Source organism: Bactrocera tryoni, chromosome 2 (assembly GCF_016617805.1).
Source record: "Bactrocera tryoni isolate S06 chromosome 2, CSIRO_BtryS06_freeze2, whole genome shotgun sequence".
Classification (NCBI taxonomy): domain Eukaryota; kingdom Metazoa; phylum Arthropoda; class Insecta; order Diptera; family Tephritidae; genus Bactrocera; species Bactrocera tryoni.
Window position 1 is genome coordinate 54,518,696 of NC_052500.1, and position 19,575 is coordinate 54,538,270.

General features: G+C 38.2%; 1 pseudogene; it reads left to right on the plus strand.

Annotated features, from left to right (window-relative positions):
- Positions 1-500: 500 nt before the first annotated feature.
- LOC120768758 lies at positions 501-19,519 on the plus strand (annotated as a pseudogene).
- Positions 19,520-19,575: the final 56 nt, after the last annotated feature.

Sequence of the window (19,575 nt, forward strand, 5' to 3'; positions counted from 1 at the left end):
ATATGGGTGAAATCGGTTCACAACCACGCCTTCTTCCAATATAACGCTATATCGAATTCTATCTGATGCCTTCTCTGTATAATATATGTATTTATTAGGAACCAATGATGATAGCGGAATAAAACTTTACAAAAATACGGTATTTGAAAAATATATAAATGACGTATTATGAAATCTCGATTATCACTTTATCATGCGAGAGTATAAAATGTTCGGTGACACCCGAACTTAGCCCTTCCTTACTTGTTTCTTATCAGCAGATTAACATAAGAGAAGGTGATCTAATAAAATATCATGATTATTCAATCTCTATTCGAATAGTCTGTATTTTTTAGTTCAGCTGATTATTCTCTTCAACGTTTGGCGAATTAAGAGCTGAAGATTAACCTATGTCTACTATTAAGACCGAGTTAAAATTAAATTTTAAAATTTTCGTTCAACAGAAAACTCGCTACTGTGATAGATGTTCGCTATTCGACTGCAAATTTGAATTGTTTTTATTTAAACGTATTATGTAAATAAGCTTGAAGAAAGAAGTGGGTAAAAATCCGGGTGAGGTCCGGTGGACTCGACTGTCATGAGAAGGGTGCACATATAACTCTTCATTTTAAATTGGTTCCAAACCATTTGCATAAAACATTTTTGTAATTATTAGTAAACTTGTCAGCACTTTGTAAAAACTTATTTTGATTTTCGATTTCGCCATTAACAAGCTTTTAGAAATAATTAATGTGGCCCGAATCAGTTAGCAAATACATGCACACAAATGGATGTTTCAGTACGTTTTTCAGTAATGTGTTAATAGATTGTCTCATGTCTTGTTGTTGTAATTTGAGTAATTAATGCATTTGCAATGCTTTTCTTTTATTTCCCTTTTAATTGCAGTTGTAAATCAACGTTACGAACCGGAAGTGCAAAATCCTGGAGGTTTTATTGGTAGCGTTAATTAAATGTAATATACCGTCGTTTGTTAAGGAATATGTAACGGTAACATCATGGCTGCAGGAACCGAATTTCAATATATATTATATCCATCGCTTGAAGAAGGTGAGTAAAAATTATATGTTTAGCTAATTACAAGTACAGTAGAGTGACGATAAAAGCGTCATACTTATTTAAAGAAAATGTTAATTAATTGCGGTCCGTGACGGATTCCAAATTCCGTACTAATAAAAAGAATCGTAAGGTTTATAAGTATTTTGAATTTTCCCCGTTCGAGTGTTACAGAATAAAATAGATTTAAATATTGGTATTGGTAAATAGTGGGATCCAACCTCAGCGCATTACAGGAACTTCTCGGAGATTACGTGCCTTTGCGGATACATCAATTCGATGAGTATGCTCTTTTTGGGCATTCGAGAAAAATATGTTGGCTTTTGCGTGGGCCATGATAGACTTTAGTGGACAGTTTACATAGCAGTAGGTAGTTAAACAATTTTTTTAGGGAAATTGGTAACCTGTTAGTGAAAATATGCTCTGTTCATCTACGTATTTTTTTAATTATCTTATGGAAATTAATTTATCGGTAACCAACATAGGTCAATGACCTCAAGGTCGCAAAAATTCTAAAATTCCAACAACTTTCGAAAATACAAAAAAAGGAGTCAAACGACTGTCAAAGTTTAGTCTACGCAACTATTTGCGTTTTATTAGTCTAAATAACTTATGTGGATTTAGTGAATCAAAAAGGATAAGTAAAAAATGAATTACGTCATCCATCACCAAAGCAAAACGAGCCAGTAGCAGTTAACAGCCGTTTTCCTCCTTCGCGCTACACTTTCAGACTTCCATATCTAGCGCTACGAGTTTTGAGAGTTCGGAGTTTGATTGTGGAACACTCCCACCGACCAAGAGTTTTCTCGGCCATCCTCCATCGAATATCCTCTTTGCACATATCCTTGTTGAAAACTCTATTATTATTTTTTGCCACAACCGACCAAAGCTATTTAAATACCGGGCTACATGTGTGACTTGAGTCATTAGGAATAAATATGCGGTGAGCGTATGCAATTGTAGTTAAGTATCTAGTGGAAAAAAGTTAGACAACGAATCAACAAATGAAAGCAGGATTAAAATAAAACAAATGAATACATTATTGCACACCATATTTCCGCTATACCACAACCTTTTTGCCTACTTCGTTTTATCGCTTTTTTGTACACATATTCTCACATTCCTTGCTCTGTATTTTTAGATGGGAAAAATCATATGCTACCGACCGGCAAACTTCTGGTATACAACATCACTCGCACCGATGCCCCCAAAGTTTATTGCTGCCGCACCTATCGCACGCTGACGCAGAACTCCGTTGTGAGCAGCAATATTGGCAAAATTCAATTGACTGGTAAGTTAACTACAGCAACAACAAATAGTGAGTATGTAGCATAGAAAACGCCAAACACGCTTGACCTGACTTCACGGCATTTAGTTTGTGGATAGCCAAGCATGTTCCTTTTAGTTGCGTGTTTTTCGTATTAAGTGTTTGAGACAAAAACCGCGTAACTCAAGAACAGAAATATAAATTTTTTGTCATATTAAATCAAGCTAACTTATTGCATTTCGTCAATTTAGTGCACAAAATTTTGAATTTAGCTAAGAAATAACATCCCCTGCATAGGGTTGTGCGCTGGGTTTGGGTCCCGCCACGTAAAAAACACCCCCAATGAAAAGCAACAACTAGCCTCGGATGGGAGACCCCCCTTTTGATGACAACCATGGCAAACGAAATAAGGACTACAAATTGAGGGCATGCACCTGGAATGTCCGGTCCCTTAATTGAGAAGCTGCCGCTGCCCAGCTGGTTGAAGTCCTCGTGAAAAAAAGGCTGACATCATCGCCGTCCAAGAAATGCGATGGACGGGACAAGGACAGAGACGAGTAGGTCCTTGTGGCATTTACTACAGTGGCCATATAAAGGAGCGCAAGTTTTTTGTGGTATTCATGGTGGGAAAGAGACTCCGTCGCTGAGTACTATCATCAACTCCGGCGAATGAACGTCTAGCCACAATCCGCATCAAAACGAGGTTCTTCAACATATCGCTGATTTGCGCCCACGCCCCGACGGAAGAGAAGGACGATGTGACCAAAGATGTCTTTTATGAGTGCTTGGAGCGCACTTATGAGCGCTGCCCCCGCCACGATGTCAAAATCATGCTTGGCGACTTTAACGCCAGGGTGGGTAAAGAAGGTATCTTTGGCACTACGGTCGTTAAATTCAGCCTCCACGACGAAACATCCCCAAATGGGTTGAGGCTGATTGACTTCGCCGGGGCCCGAAATATGGTTATCTGTGGTACTAGATTCCAGCACAAGAAGATCAAGCTACCTGGCTGTCTCCGGATCGAAAGGCCACCAACCAGATCGATCATGTTGTGATAGACGGAAGACACGTCTCCAGTGTTTTAGATGTGCGTGCGCTCCGAGGTCCTAACATCGACTCGAACCACTATCTTGTTGCAGCTAAGATTCGCACCCGCCTCTGTGCAGCAAAAAACGCACGTCAACAAACACAAGGAAGGTTCGACGTCGAGAAGCTGCAATCACAACAGACAGCCGAACGATTTTCTACTCGGCTTGCACTCCTGCTCTCTGAGAGCACTCGTCAACAACTCGGTATAAGGGAACTGAGGGACGGCATTTCAAACTATTTACGTACAGCTGCAACCGAAACCATTGGTTTTCGGAAAGTGCAAAAGAACAGCTGGTACGACGAGGAGTGCCGTGTCGCAGCGGAGAGAAAACAGGCTGCCTACCACGCAACGCTACGATCGACCACTAGACGTGCGGGATGGGATAGATACCGAGAGTTGAAGAGGGAAACAAGACGCATCTGCAGACAGAAGATGAAAGAGGCCGAAATGCGTGAGTACGAAGAACTTTATAAGCTGGCCGACAGGGGTAATTCTCGAAAATTCTACGAAAAAATGCGGCGGCTTACAGAAGGTTTCAAGACCGGAGCATACTCTTGTAGAACCCCCAAAGTTGATCTAGTCACTGATGCCCAGAGCATAGTTAAATTATGGAGGGAACACTTCTCCAGCCTGCTGAATGGCAGTGAACGCACAACACCAGGAGAAGGAGAACCCGATTCCCCAATCGATGACGATGGAGCAGACGTTCCATTACCCGACCATGAAGAAGTTCGAATAGCAATTGCCCGCCTGAAGAACAACAAAGTGGCAGGGGCCGACGGATTGCCAGCCGAGCTATTCAAACACGGCGGCGAAGAACTGATAAGGAGCATGCATCAGCTTCTTTGTATAATATGGTCGGATGAAAGCATTCCCAACGATTGTAATTTAAGTGTGCTCTGCCCAATGCACAGAAAGGGAGACTCTTTAATCTGCGCCAACTACCGTGGGATTAGCCTCCTCAACATCGCATATAAGGTTCTATCGATCGTATTGTGTGAAAGATTAAAGCCCACCGTCAAGAAACTGATTGGACCTTATCAGTGTGGCTGTAGACCTGGCAAATCAACAACCGACCAGATATTCACCATGCGCCAAATCTTGGAAAAGACCCGTGAAAGGAGAATCGACACACACCACCTCTTCGTCGATTTCAACGCTGCTTTCGACAGCACGAAAAGGAGCTGCCTTTATGCCGCGATGTCTGAATTTGGTATCCCCGCAAAACTAATACGACCGTGTAAACCGACCTCTCCGAGCCGTTCGATACCAAACGAGGTTTCAGACAAGGCGACTCAATATCGTGCGACTGACTATCAGACAGACTATCAACCTGCTTCTGGAGAAATAGTTCGAGCTGCAGAACTAAATAGAGAAGGTACCATCTTCTATAAGAGTGTACAGCTGCTGGCGTATGCCAGCATCAACCTCAACACCCGCGCCGTTAGTTGTGCTTTTCCAGGCTGGACAAGGAAGCACAGAAAATTGGTTTGGCAGTGAACGAGGGCAAGACGAAATATCTCCTGTCATTAAACAAACAGTCGTCGCACTCGCGACTTGGCTCTCACGTCACTGTTGACAATCATAACTTTGAAGTTCTAGATAATTTCGTCTATCTTGGAACCAGCGTAAACACCACCAACAATGTCAACCTGGAAATCCAATGCAGGATTGCTCTTGCCAACAGGTTCTACTTCGGACTGAGTAGGCAATTGAAAAGTAAAGTCCTCTCTCGACGAACAAAAGCTAAACTCTATAAGTCGCCCATAATTCCCGTCCTGCAATATGGTGCAGAGGCCTGGACGATGGCAACGACTGATGAGTCGACGTTGCGAATTTTCGAGAGAAAGGTTCTGCGAAAGATTTATGGTCCTTTGCGCATTGGCCACGGCGAATATCGCATTCGATGGAACGATGAGCTGTACAAGATATGCGACGACATTGACATAGTTCAGCGAATTAAAAGACAGCGGCTACGCTGGCTAGGTCATGTTGTCCGGATGGATGAAAACACTCCAGCTCTGAAAGTATTCGACGCAGTACCCGCCGGGGGAAGCAGAGGATTGGAAGACCTCCACTCCGTTATAAGGACCAAGTGGAGAAGGACCTGGCTTCGCTTGGAATATCCAATTTGGCGCCACGTAGCGAAAAGAAGAATCGACTGGCGCGCTGTTGTTAACTCGGCTATAATCGCGTAAGCGGTGTCAACGCCAATTAAGAAGAAGAGAGGTATTGTTTCACTTCCATACAGTGTAGGTCTCACCGGTTGTACGTGGGTGGCGCCAATTACTTCCGAGAACAGTTTCCTCTAATGATCGAAGTGCTTGCCGTCTCGGTTTGTACACGTTTACTTTTCTGCGACGTATAATAAGACAGAAGTTATACAAGATTTATAAAGCGTGGTGTTTTTCGTCGAGACCTTTGTCTGCTTCTCAATTGCATACCGATCCCAGTAGCACGTGTTGGTAAAGTTATTCTGCGCTTGATATTCAGGCTTATATTGTTGGTTGAATTTAAATATATAAAGTCCTTCACATCAAATTAATATGTGTCAACGGCAACGTAGTTCCCAAGGAAGGAATCTGTGGTCTCCAGGTATTTCATCTTACCCACGTTCACCACAACATCAACTTCGTTCGCTCCTCTTTCTTGGCTGAGAAAGGCTGCGCTGACGATTCTGTTATTTACGCCTAGTTAGGATATCAATATTATTTATATTACACTTTCAGGATAGACGGGATCATTGCAGTTCAGATTAGTGTTGCGTATTACTTTTTCTATCATTATGTAGAAGAAGAATCGCCCTGCCTAAAACCTCGTCTGATATCGAATGGCTCGGAGAGGTCCTTCCCTATTTTGACGGTGCTGATAATTGTGGCTTATTTTGCATATTAGTATGGTTTCACACGGGATGCAGAATTATGACACGGCATGGAATATGCAGCCACTGTGTTGAAAACTGCTTTTAAATCGACAAAAAGGTGATGGGTGTCGATTAAGATTATTAAGATATATATATATTTTTAACTCAAAAATTTGGAATGAAAAATTCAAAAATAGCTTAGAAAGTTATTGCAGCTGATCAAGCATCCCTTTTTCATCCGAATTAATATAATTTTAATATATTTTTGTATCCAAACAGTATGCACATCGGCTCTCAAGGCTATTCCGGAGGATGCCTTCCGTGACGCCTTCTATGCTTGGAAATCGCTCTGGCAGCGCTGCATCGACGCAGAGGAAGCCTATTTTGAAAGTTTTTAAAAAAATGTAACGAATGATGTGATAATTTTTTTTTTAATAGTAAATTTTGCCCATGAGGAAAGCCGAGTGGGAATGGAATTCGACTATTGAAAGCACCTGATTAACATGTTACGAATTTCCCTAAGCAAACCGCTGCGAAGGCATTGCTTATGACTTGCACAAGACCATACCGAGCTGGCACTAAGCTGCGCCAATCGTATGTGGGCTTAATAATATTGCGGTGTGTTAGTTACATCGTCAAATTAATTAGCGATAGCTGCGAAGCTAAAAGCCAAGCGCAAACTTGCAATAAGTGTGCACTTGAGGTCTTTGAAAGCACTCAAAAGCGCGTACGAACGCGAATAAACAAACAACTAAACAAGAGCTATTTAATTGTGGTTGTTATTGGGAGTGCATGCATGTGTTATTGCCGTTAATTTCTATGTCATTTGCACTAAGTTCTTTGCAACTTTTTTGTTTTTCTTGTGTTTTCTATAAGCCAGTATATTCTCGATATTCCGCTATAATATATTTGTAATTTAACACTATCCCTCCTTTTCTTTCTCTTTTTGTACTCCACAGAAATGCGTGAACTTGTGCCGTCCATTATAAATGAGAAGGCCACAAGCGTGGTAGCACGTCTTGGCGATCCCGTTGTCGTGCCATGCGTGGCGTAAATATTGCATATTAATGATTTAACGCTTCTTTAAAATTTACCTGCCACGCTTAATGTATATGCTGCTAAGGATTACAATATATTGAATGAAAATATTAAACTCCTCGGAGTTAACATTAAATAAATATTCGATTTTACTTGGGTAATATAAAGGTATAATATAAAGATTTCATAAGAGCAACCTATACGGATGCCCATACAAGAAAGCGTTAGAAAATCAGTGATTTAGTGAGCCTTCCTTGTCAATTCGATTTAAACTATTCGATCTAACCAAAGAATAAACAGTTTCACTATTAATACCAGAAACCTCCGAAATGAGTTAGCTATTCGGTTTCAGTCAGCATTAGCATACCTAATATACACCTTCAAAAAATTTCTATATTGCATCGAGTCTGCTTTCATGAATATCAATCCAATTCAAATATTAGTATAATGTTAGGTAAATCAGTCCTCAATCAACTATCACACATTCATCCTCCGATTATGGCTAATGGACCAACTATGAACATAACAAGTAGCTTAGATTAAATTAGATGGTTGATCCCCTACATGCCGGAGGTAGCACACTTAGAGGGTTAAGTACAGTTCTTTCTGAAGCCAGATCTAAAACATTAGCTATCGGCAAAGTGCCTCGAAACTAGAGTTCTAGACATCTTTATACTAGTTTTGAGCATACTGTCGGCGAGCTTAAGACCGATATCACTTCCCTACCATGGGAGTAGATAGTCACCACTCTAACAGAGGCTGTACTCCGCAGCAATAGATCTACTGTTACCTTTGTGGACACCTTGCATTGGTCAAGAAGTATAAAACCGGGGGCTGACAGTAATTTATTATCATATCTAAAACTACAAGGAGGTCCCTATGTAAAGATACATCATGCGAAAAATGTAGCTTCAGCCCTACATGCGGCGGTATGTGAGCAATAAGAATGTAACTTATCGCTGTGGTATAAATCATCTCCCAACATACAGACATGCTGTACTTTGATGCTGAAACTGTTAAAGAACTCAGAGTTTAATATGAATTTTCAAACTTTTTAATAAGCAAAGAGTGTAGTGTAAAATTTTGTGCGAAAGTGTTTTAAGAAACTCCGATTTCAAGGAAACTTTGTGGAACTGAACTATAGAAGCTACTATATGTTGTACTAAATGGGTAGTTAACTCAAGTTTATGGCGATAAAATGTGCACGCATTAAAAAGACACGACAGTGCAAGTGTATAATGATAGAAGACATATTCTTAGAACCGCGAAAAACTACTATTATATTTAAAATACACTTATTCCTTTTTGAGAAACGAAGGGAGCTTTAAACTAATAAAATAACTGCGGACAATTGAAATTGACAAAATTTAAACGAATGTGGAGAGTTTAAAATGAAAATGAAAGCAGAAAATATGAGGGTGACTTCATAAGCACTATGGACTCAAATACCGTCACCTCTGCTCACTTACGGCAGTGTATGTATGTGACGAAATGTTTACTCAGGAATGTCGTGCATATTTGCATACATGCTTGACGGTGCACCAAGTCAAGCTAAGACAAAACGAACCGACCAGCAACAGCAGGAGCTGGCGAAGAGTATGAGAAACCATATCAAAAGCAAGCAGGAAAATAATTTAACACACATGACTGCTTCAACTGTCCCGTAGCACGCTTGAACCGTAGAAACCGACTGTGCCAGGCGAAACACAACAGCAGAAAACCTAAAAGCCAGAACGACATAAACAAAACAACAACAAAAGAAGAAGAAAAAGCGATCCACGCGAAGCAATAGAGGGAGTTTGTGTGGTATAGAACCGGAAAGAAACTCAGACAACAGTGGAAATACTCCAGCGAGCCTATTGGTCTGGGAAAAATGAGCGCTACGTTACATTGTGGCTGTTAAGCGTACGCGCCTGGGTGTATGCTACATTCATTTATTTGCGCTAAATATGTGTTGAGACAGTTTTTGCCTTGTCCACACGCATACTTTTATATGCCCACTACAGTTGATATGCTCGAGTACATTGACATGCAGTATTTTAATATGCCTCGGCAAGCAGGATGCCGGCAACAACATATAGTACGTATATGATAGCGACCACCACAAGCAGTGATATTACCAAAGAAATTTGATTTTCTCACTTTATACCGAATAGTCGTCAGATGTAGATACGTGAAATATTTGCTTATGTATATCGTACCAGGAAGGCGTCCAATTTGATATAATTTTTTTGTAAATGAGATATCGTCCTCTGGAATTTTTGCTTCTCAAACGAACCCAAGCCCATTTATTTCCGAAAGATATGGGCAGAACCATCTCTTTTTCTGTTAAAATATTCGTTGATGACTCGTCAGAAGCTACGGGAGCTCGGATGGGAGGTTTTATTGAATCCACCATATAGCCCGGACATAGCGTCAAGTGATTACCACCTGTTCCTGGCCATGGCGAATGCCCTTGTTAGTGTAAAGTTAAACTCAAAAGAGGCTTGTGAAAAGTGACTGCCCGGGTTCTTCGCAAATAAGGAGTGCGGCTTCGACGAGGGGGGTATTATGAAGTCACCGTCTAGATGGAAACAGATTATCGAACGAAACGGCGCATATTTTAACTAAATCCGATCACTGTAACACTTTTTATAAAGCATTGAATACAGACCAAAAAAGCGGAAGGGATATTTTACCACCTTATATATTCGCTAATTGTCAACATGGGATACAACAACAACAATTTCGGGTTACTAAAATTGCTTTGGTAGTAGATTGCCTACCCGCTTAACGGCTCATTAAACTAAGTAATTATCCATAACGCTAAACAACTTGCGCGATTATTCCGTACGAAACTTCGCTGCCAAATAAATATTCTCAATAAATGGAGCTAAAAGTTTAGGGGCGAAAACTAAAAGTTTTGCATAGCCTCTACATTTGCTAAATTTGAGAAATAAAATTCCGCATATTTCGACATACTGCAAATTACTTAAAACTGACATACGAAACGACCAAACAACGAGGAGTTCATACAGCATTTGCTGTCGACAGGTCGTGCAAAAATCAAAGAAGGCACTCTAAGGCCTTCTTCTGCACTGACACCAACTCAGAAGGCAGCGAAACTTGGGAAGTACAAATAGCCGTTACATCACCGCTCACTGCCAGTATCCAACCCACCGTGCAAGCAGTGAATCTGGGCAAAACCGTAAACTTGGTGAGTTTCATAGCCAGGAGGCGAAAATTTAATTGAATATTCGCGAAATTTATTTGAAACGCACAAAAAACTCACTTCAATTTTGCACAATTAGCCTAATGATTGGCGTTTTTGTGTAGCTCTAACCGTTGATATGTGTTCTTTTCATTAGATTTGCAGCAATTCGCCTTTCCCAAAACAGAGTGTTCTTTGGCTGACGGATGGTCAGCCACTGCATTCCGCAGCATGCGTCCGTCTCCTCCCCACAGAGCACATACACATTACGTCCATTACGAAGGAGGACAAAGGCATGTATTAGTACATTGTGAAAAATGATTTGGAGTTGGCCCAAGCCACAGCCGAATTACAACTAGTAGGTGAGTGAAATGCTAATTATGTCAACTAATTGTTTTTATTTCATAATTATAATTAAGCTTTGTTTAAAAGTGTGAGCGCAATATTCAAATGGGGTGGGTCAAAAAGATAATTAAAGGATAAATAGGAAAACGTTGTAGAACCTTAGCACCAGTTTACTAATTATTTGTTATCATGAGTTGTAGCTGGTGGTAAAGAACCTTACCGCCTCTACTCTTAACTCTTTACTTGGTTTAAATTAACGCGAAGTAGTTATAAAAAAGGTTGCAGAACCAGATATTCCCAAACGAGGTAAGGATTTATGTCCCTCTATCTTAAAGGGACTTCCTAACGTTCATCAGCTTTTTCATTTCTCCGTAGATATATTAGACGACAGCGGTGTTTAAGGTTGTTGATTTTACGAAAATCATGCAGGTTTCCCACCTTTACGCCATTCTCCACGATTCTACTTCTACATTTCTGCTTTCCTAGTATCTCACGTAGTTTATTAATTCGAAATTCTCTTTCAACCGAAAAAGTTCCATTTATTTGAAGCTTGCCTAGTATAGTAGAAAATGTTTGAAGAGATTTGGCGCTTCTTGGAAAAAACTTCGGTGCACACTCTATATTATACATATTTCAAGCACACCTATATATTTTGAAATAATATAAGTTATGTCTAAGATCCTTCTATAAATAGAAGCTAATCTGCTTCCTGCTTCATAATGCGAACCTATTGAGCTTAAATTCTGTACAAATCTCTCTTCTTAACTTTAGAAACGAGATCTAATACGTGTTTCAGGTTCTGATAGGTGTTGCATGTTTAGTTGTCTTTATCATCAGTTTATATGAATTTAGGGGTGCCCTAAAGTTGATTGCATTTAACCCCATAATTAAATATACTGTGGTACATCCTCACAACTTGAAAGTACAGAGCGTTCAAAGTATAATCTGTTCTCGATGGCATTGCGCAACAACAGTTCATTAAAAAGATTAAAACAGGAAAAATAGAGAGAAACATTACCAACTCGATTTCTCACCTGACAATTAGGTTGCTCCACTGAAGACGAGGTGTCTGCACATTTTGTTACCACTACAAACGTCTTCATATTCAATTTTTCCGTTTGCGGGAATTGCATTAATAAATTCATTCAAATTTGTATGTAGTTATGTCCTTAATGGGTGTTTCTTAGTCGTGGATAATGCGCATCCTCAGAAACGCCGTATATTGCGCAGCGAAGACGCTTTTGCTGCTGTGGTGCAGAGTATCGAAGAAGATTCAAATTAGTCCATACACAACAATTGGAGCTTTGCTCATCCACTCTATGGAAAATTTTTTGGCAGGATGTTGGGCTTATAAAATCCAACTTTTGCAAGAATTGAAGTCGAACGACCATTAACCGCGTCGCAAATTCGGTAAATAGATCCAAAACAAACTGGCCACCGATCCCGATATTTACCAAAATGTTTTGTTAGGCGACGAAGCTAACTTTGGATTAAATGGGTACGTTAATAAAGAAACTTGTCGCAATGAATAGATAGAATCATTGGTTCATATTTTTTAGAAAACTATTTTTAATGGTAAACGGATTTAATAAGTTCATAGAAGGAAACTTTTTGTGAACGCATTATCTCGTACACCATTGGACTATTTTTTGTGGAGTTATGTGAGATAGCTCTTTTACGCAGTTAAGTTCGTGACGATTGACCCGAAGATAATATTTGGAGCGTTCGATGCTGACATATGACTCCACTTCTGCAAAAATTGGGTATTTCGACAGCAATTTAATCGAGTCAGCCCCGAAGGTCACTTCTCAAAAGCATTTTTAAAATCTAAAGCTGTAATCACAAAAAAACCACCTGTCTAAAAACACCCTTTACTGATAGTATGGTTAAGAAGTATATGTGCATAGTGAAGCATGTCGCCAGCAACTTTGAATTTGACATATTGGAGAGGACGTACTGGTGTTGCACCAAAACACTAGCTCTAACAAACACACACAATTTATGGTGAAGTGAGCTTTTCTCTCCTAGTGATGGACAAGAGTTATGGTAAAAGCATTAGAAAGCACTGTTGGTTCCACACACTTGTGGTGATGTATTGCAGCATAGAAATGCATGAAATGTTTTAGTTCGAACTTAATTGTATAGTCTCAAAAGACGGTGTTTTAACTGAAACTTCTAAGAGAACGACAGTAAGCCTTCTAAGTTGTATATCCCAGTACTTTCAGATATCCTGTAGAGCTATCGCATACGTTACTCCAAAATAAAGACTAAGAAGTTAAAAACTCTGGTACTAGTGAACGATTTAGGTTTTCTTTATCAGTCACCCTTCTATCTTTTTTTATACTCTGAGTAGGTTATCTTAAGTTTGTCATGAGGTTTGTAATACCTAAAAGCAAGAAATTTAACAAGGGATTTTGTCTAAAGCAATTGTGCAATTTCCGAACAAATTATTCAAATCGGATCACTAAAATCTTTACCTGTCATACAATCTAAACGATCGGAGTCCACTGCTTGTATGAAAAACATTTTTATTCGACAAGAAATCTTCGCGAAATTTAGCACGTGTTAATTATTGGAGAAGGGTGCAGTCTCTGAAGGAATTGCAAAATATAGCTGAACTATCAAAATCAAGATAAAGACCTTTCTATACCCTTATAAGCTATAGGAGATGCATGCAGATACGAATCGCTACGCGTATTGACGGAAATTCTGGAAATTTACTCTAACCACTGTTTCGAAGATTGAAAAAAACATTGCTATAAGTGTATTGGGACCTAGTGGAACGACATAGATTGTGAAGAATAAATTAAAAATTTTTAGATTATAAAAAAGTCTTACTATATTTTGCTCATAGTAGTAGCTTCGCTGTCGTCGTAGTTAATAGTTTTTCTGGTTTTGAACTAACAATACAACCAAATTTGTAAAATAATTCAGTATTGACATTCCTAGAGATCACACATCGTCTTTAGTATTTGCCATCCATGCGGTAGTGACAGCTTTGTCCTCTTCGCTTTTTCTCCACGCTTCACTTGCGCGTTAGTTTCTTTCTTTTACGCTCTTGCAACATTTTACTTCAGAGTGTAATAGTTTTGTTGACCAACGTCAACTTTTAGTTTTGCCGCCTTTTTTCGTGTCTGAATAAATGGATCGAAAATATTCCTTAGCTGATTTTCATAGATTTCGGAACGTTACAAGCAGCGCATCTATCATATTTGATGCCTTTCCCAGATCGGTCGATAATATATCACATATCCAAAAAACCCAATTATAAATTCTAATTTGCAGACGGCTGCGATTAGTACCGTAACTTTTCTCGCTGTTACTTTATTTTTTTAACTACTAATTTTTGTTAGAGCTTTGATGATCAACGAAAATTTTACCCATCTTGTTTCACATAACTGTATAAGTTGTTCGTGAAGTATTTTTCCTAATGCGGTCGAACGCTTGGGGTGTTCTTGAAAAATTTTTCCACCTCTCTTATGTGCAGTACCATAGTAGATTAATCGTATTTTAATAGTAGCCTAGGTGAAGCATAGAAAAAAACGCCGTAAAAATGCAGAATGTTTTAGCTATCAGCTGTTGGCTTTTCCATGTTGAAAACCTTGGAGGATATATCCCGGAGTATGTATCATTCGAACAGATCATAGATGGAGCTGAATCCAGCATATATTTCAAGTTCTCTATCAATACGAGACGCTTCAATTTAAAACTTTGAGTTACATATCTGATTGGATTTATTAACAATTTAATCTGCATACTTTGCTACAATTTGTAACTTAAGTGGTATATTAGCAATATTTATTATATTCACGAATGGAGACAGTATTTTTTTTTGTTTCTGAAAAAATGGCAAATTTCTGGACTATAAAATGTATTCGATTTCTCCCTCTGAACCGCCACTACCCATATTACGAGATGGTATGGCTTTATACAATCTGGTGTTAAAATGGGCGTGGCACCCGCTCACTTTTAGGTAAATTTAACCGGGACTTTCAACAGATTGCAACCAACTTCTATCTATACTTAACATTCTACAAGCATTATTATTTTACACACTGCGGAAATGAGCGAAGTTACCCCCACTTCCATATAACGCAATTTTAAATTCCATCTGTTTCTTTCCTTTCTAGTGAATGCCAAATGCCATCTTATTACCATAAATTGTTCGAACCTAACAAAAACTATTCTAGCGCCTAGGATACGAATATTTGGAACCCCGTGCCTATAGCTTTCTTTTGACCGAAATTTTCGGATACATAACTGAAATTAAGTTAGACCGTTTCCTGATAATAGTTAAGGGGGTATTCTGGTCTAGCAGCATGAATTTCAGGTAATTTTTAAAGTGTCATAAAAAAAGGCAATTAATATTTTAAGTATTCATTTTTTATTAGTTAGTTTTTAATTTTAGAAGAGTACAGAAAAAAATTAAAAACTAAAAAATTTCAAAAATTATGAGCTGCCGAAGTGGGGGGTCTCTAAAAATTTCTACATGACCATACCCATGATTTCAACCCTCCTAGTTATCTGAAACCAAAAAAAAAAAAAGATTATTAATCTAGAATAATGTCGCAATGGCCGGAACTACGGAAAAGTGGGAAAAATTTTTTTCACAAAATGGCGATTGCCTGAAAAAAAGTTTTTTTTGGATCACTTTTTCTGACTATTTCGAATTTTTTAAAAATAAAAAAATAAAAATTTGGGAATGGGGCTAATTCCAGTCATAGACAAGCCTATAAAGAAAACTCTATAAAAATTTCAAGTAAATCGGTCCAGTAGAACCTGAGAAATCGTGGGTATCGTTCCGAAAAGTCAGTTTTGAGAAAAACGCGTTTAAAGTTTAGGAGACAATTCCAGTGAACACAGACGCCATGTTACAAAATCGGCTGTATCTCCGAAAATAAGTCGAATTTTGAAAAATCCTTCCAAGGTCATATTTTTGAAAGTCTAAACTTTCAAAGTATGCAAAAAAAAATCAATTTTTCAAAATCCTAGACAAGAATAGCCGCTTAAGGTGTTAAAATTAAGTGAGCATATACCATATAACTAATATAAAGATTACCGAACTTCCGGGTGACTTTATACTGCATATATTGGCTAATATTTGAGATAAATCAATGAAAATTACAGAGCGTGTTTTACTCATAACAATGTATCTTTGTGTCTAAAATGAATAAAAGTGGGAGAAAACTTGACCTGGCCCCCATATAACATCCGGTTGACTTAGACGTTTGGCACCGTAAGATATTTCCTTTGCTTTGACTCTTGTAAGTTGCAAGACTACAAGACTTATGTCTTCCTTACTTGTTAATGCTATAGATTGTTGTTGCTGACAGTTTCGTTGTTGCTGTAGTTGCTGGTGGCTACTAGGCCAAGCGACGAACATGGATTTTGCATAAAACGCATTTTGATGTTATGCACGAGAGGATACGCAGATTAAAATCATTTGAAGTCTCCAATGCATCCATCTTAAAATGTACGCCCAGCAACCTTCTGATCACCGGAATAATAAGACATATGTTTGGCCGTCTAGTCTCCTCTTGTCGTCTGCGTTAGTTACGCTGCAATGTTACTTTGGTGCTTTGCGTCCATGCACTTTTGGTACTCGTTACGGCAACAAAAGTGGTTGACAGCTTGAAAACTGAAACTGGAAAGATTATCAATTATGTTGTTGTGGTTGCATTGACGGTTACATTGTAGTTTTAGTCATATTATACATATGTATATGTCAAGATATATACCATCAACACAACACAAAAATATTGAAACCCTAGCCTTGGCTTTGAAAAATACGTTCTATTACTTTGAGAATAAGAATCAACTTAAACATATCACAATTTAAATTCTTGCAAGATATTGTCAGAAAGAAACAACCTTGTGATATATTGAACTTGGGTCGATTTCATTGACGTCGTGTGTGAGTATATGAAAGAAAAGAAAGCAAGTATTTTCCAATATGGACACCACAGTCAGACTTTTCTTATAATTAAACGCTGTAAGAATCCGACAGTTAAAGGTCAGATTGTTATATAAAAATTACATATACATATAAATAGGCAAGTACATGTATCGGACCTCGTCTTCTTCTCTTCAAATTAATAAGTGAACGCATACTCGTCCTGTATTCACAAGATACAGAAGAAAGATAACAGATAGAGTATCACAGTGTATTGACAACGATATAATTGTATGTCTAAGTCTAACAGGGTATGTTGTCCTGCTTACAAGAAAGTTTGGGAAAACATGAACTTAGGCCATCGTGTTAGCGGATATTCTTCTAATTAAGAAGAAAAAAGTGTTTAGTTAAGCGTAAGTGTGCTGCAAGTAACAGCTTACTACAGTATTGATAGCTTTAAATTGTGATCTCTAATAAAAGTGCTATACTTTTTTTCGTCAAATGTGGTCAAACATACAACGAATGAATTATACAACAATGAATTTTGGCGTCTGAGCAATTTTTTGTTGTCAGTCAATTTGTGAGGAACAAACCGCGCACACACCTTTCGTAAGCCCAAATGTTCGGTCAAATACGATAAATCGATGTTTTGGAGATGTTCAATTCCATTTTCATGAATTTCTATTATGATTTCCACTAACTTATGATGAACTCACGCACAGTTTCAATGGAATTTCCGGTGATCACGGATTTTGATTGGTCCACATGTTTATTGTCATTAATGTCCTCATTACCACTTTGAAATCGTTGAAACCACTGGCGCACTCTGCTACGGGATAGGCAATCATCGCCATTAACTTGTTTTATCAATTGAAACTTTTCAGCAAAAGTTTTACAAATTTTAAAACAAAATTTAATGTTGGCTCTTTGTTCGAAGCTCATTTTCGCACCGATAACACAAACATACCGACACTTAAAACGCAATAACTTCACTTCCAATCAATAAAATGCCATAAAGCTCTCACTGTACAATCGATAAAAATAGCAGATTCTAACGCACCAGTCGACATATAGATGGCGCCACCAGGGGGCGCTTAATTCAAAAAGTCCTGTTTACTTTGGAAATTTTCTTATATGTTGACATGAACATAAGTTGACTGAAACACACGAAACACATTCATAACAGAACGTGAATTTTCAAACTAAATGGAATGATTGGTAAACGTTGTTCAAGCGTAAGACTTTCTTTCATGAAATTACAAAAAATACTGAGCAACAAAAACATACAACTTGACACGAATCGCGAGTTGTCTGTCAAAACAAGGCTATTGAAATAATTAATGTATATCTACATGGATCACCCGTTGTATACCTGTATCCTTCTACCGATTTATACACTTATTTGAAACAATTGAACCCTCTAAATTAAAATAATTTCTCTCATTTAAATCATTTTCAACATTAACCCCTGAGTCAGCATTTGTTATTTATACTCGATAGCTAGTTTTAAAACTTTAATACCTGACTTGGCATTTCCTCACAGAACGACCGGCTCATGATTGGATAATATGTCATAATGTTTGGTGATGTTATAAGCCAAGTCAATATAAGTATCTGCGGTAAAGCAAGAGGATGGTGGAGTATACGAGTGCAAAGCAATATCGCGGGCAGGTGAAGCATCGCATTCTGCACGCTTAAACATCTGCGGTGAGTGGAGCTAATATAAATACAAACATTCATACATATAAATATTAATATAATACATATGACATCCCTAGAGTGATTGACAGGACGTTAAAAAACTTGAAAATTTTTAAAAATGAACTTCACGTTTTTCGCTGAAATTCATATTTTTTATTTGTTTGCTTATATGTTTTACACACCTACAAAGTTATTCAAATATATAATATATTCTTGTTTTTACTCATAGGCAAGCCATGTGAGCGTATGATGCCGAAACCATCTGAAGTTGTGAGAAAGACCTTTTTCCTCAAATGCCCTGTGGCAGGATATCCAATCGACACCATCATCATAGAGAAATGGACCCGTAAGTTAATACAAGATCATGCGATTTAACGCCTTTAGACTATTTTTGTGGGGCTACGTCAAGTCTAAAGTCTACAGAAATAAGCCAGCAACTATTCCAGCTTTGGAAGACAACATTTCCGAAGAAATTCCGGGCTATTCCGGCCGAAATGCTCGAAAAAGTTGCCCAAAATTGGACTTTCCGAATGGACCACCTAAGACGCAGCCGCGGTCAACATTTAAATGAAATTATCTTCAAAAAGTAAATGTCATGAACCAATCTAACGTTTCAAATAAAGAACCGATGAGATTTTGCAAATTTTATGCGTTTTTTTTTAAAAAAAGTTATCAAGCTCTTAAAAAATCACCCGATATATATATAGAGTGATTGACAGGACGTTAAAATACTTGAAAATTTTAAAAAAATAACTTCACGTTTTTCGCTGAAATTCATATTTTTTATTTGTTTGCTTATCTTTTTTACACACCTACAAGGTTATTTAAATATATATTCTTTTTTTTACTCACAGGTATGCCATATATGCGTATGATACCGAAACCATCTGAAGTGGCGGGAAAAATCTTGTTCCTCAAATGCCCTGTGGCAGGATATGCAATCGACAGCATCATCATAGAGACAGGTAAGCGTGCATGTACGAGTTCATATTTATTAATTTGCAAGCGCATATACATATATGCACATAATATTCATATGAACTTTGCTGTCAGCACAGCGTTTGTACCGTCGCACATAGGGGCATTTACCCTCAAAAACCGGACAAAATTGAAAATTACAAACTTCAGCGATGGT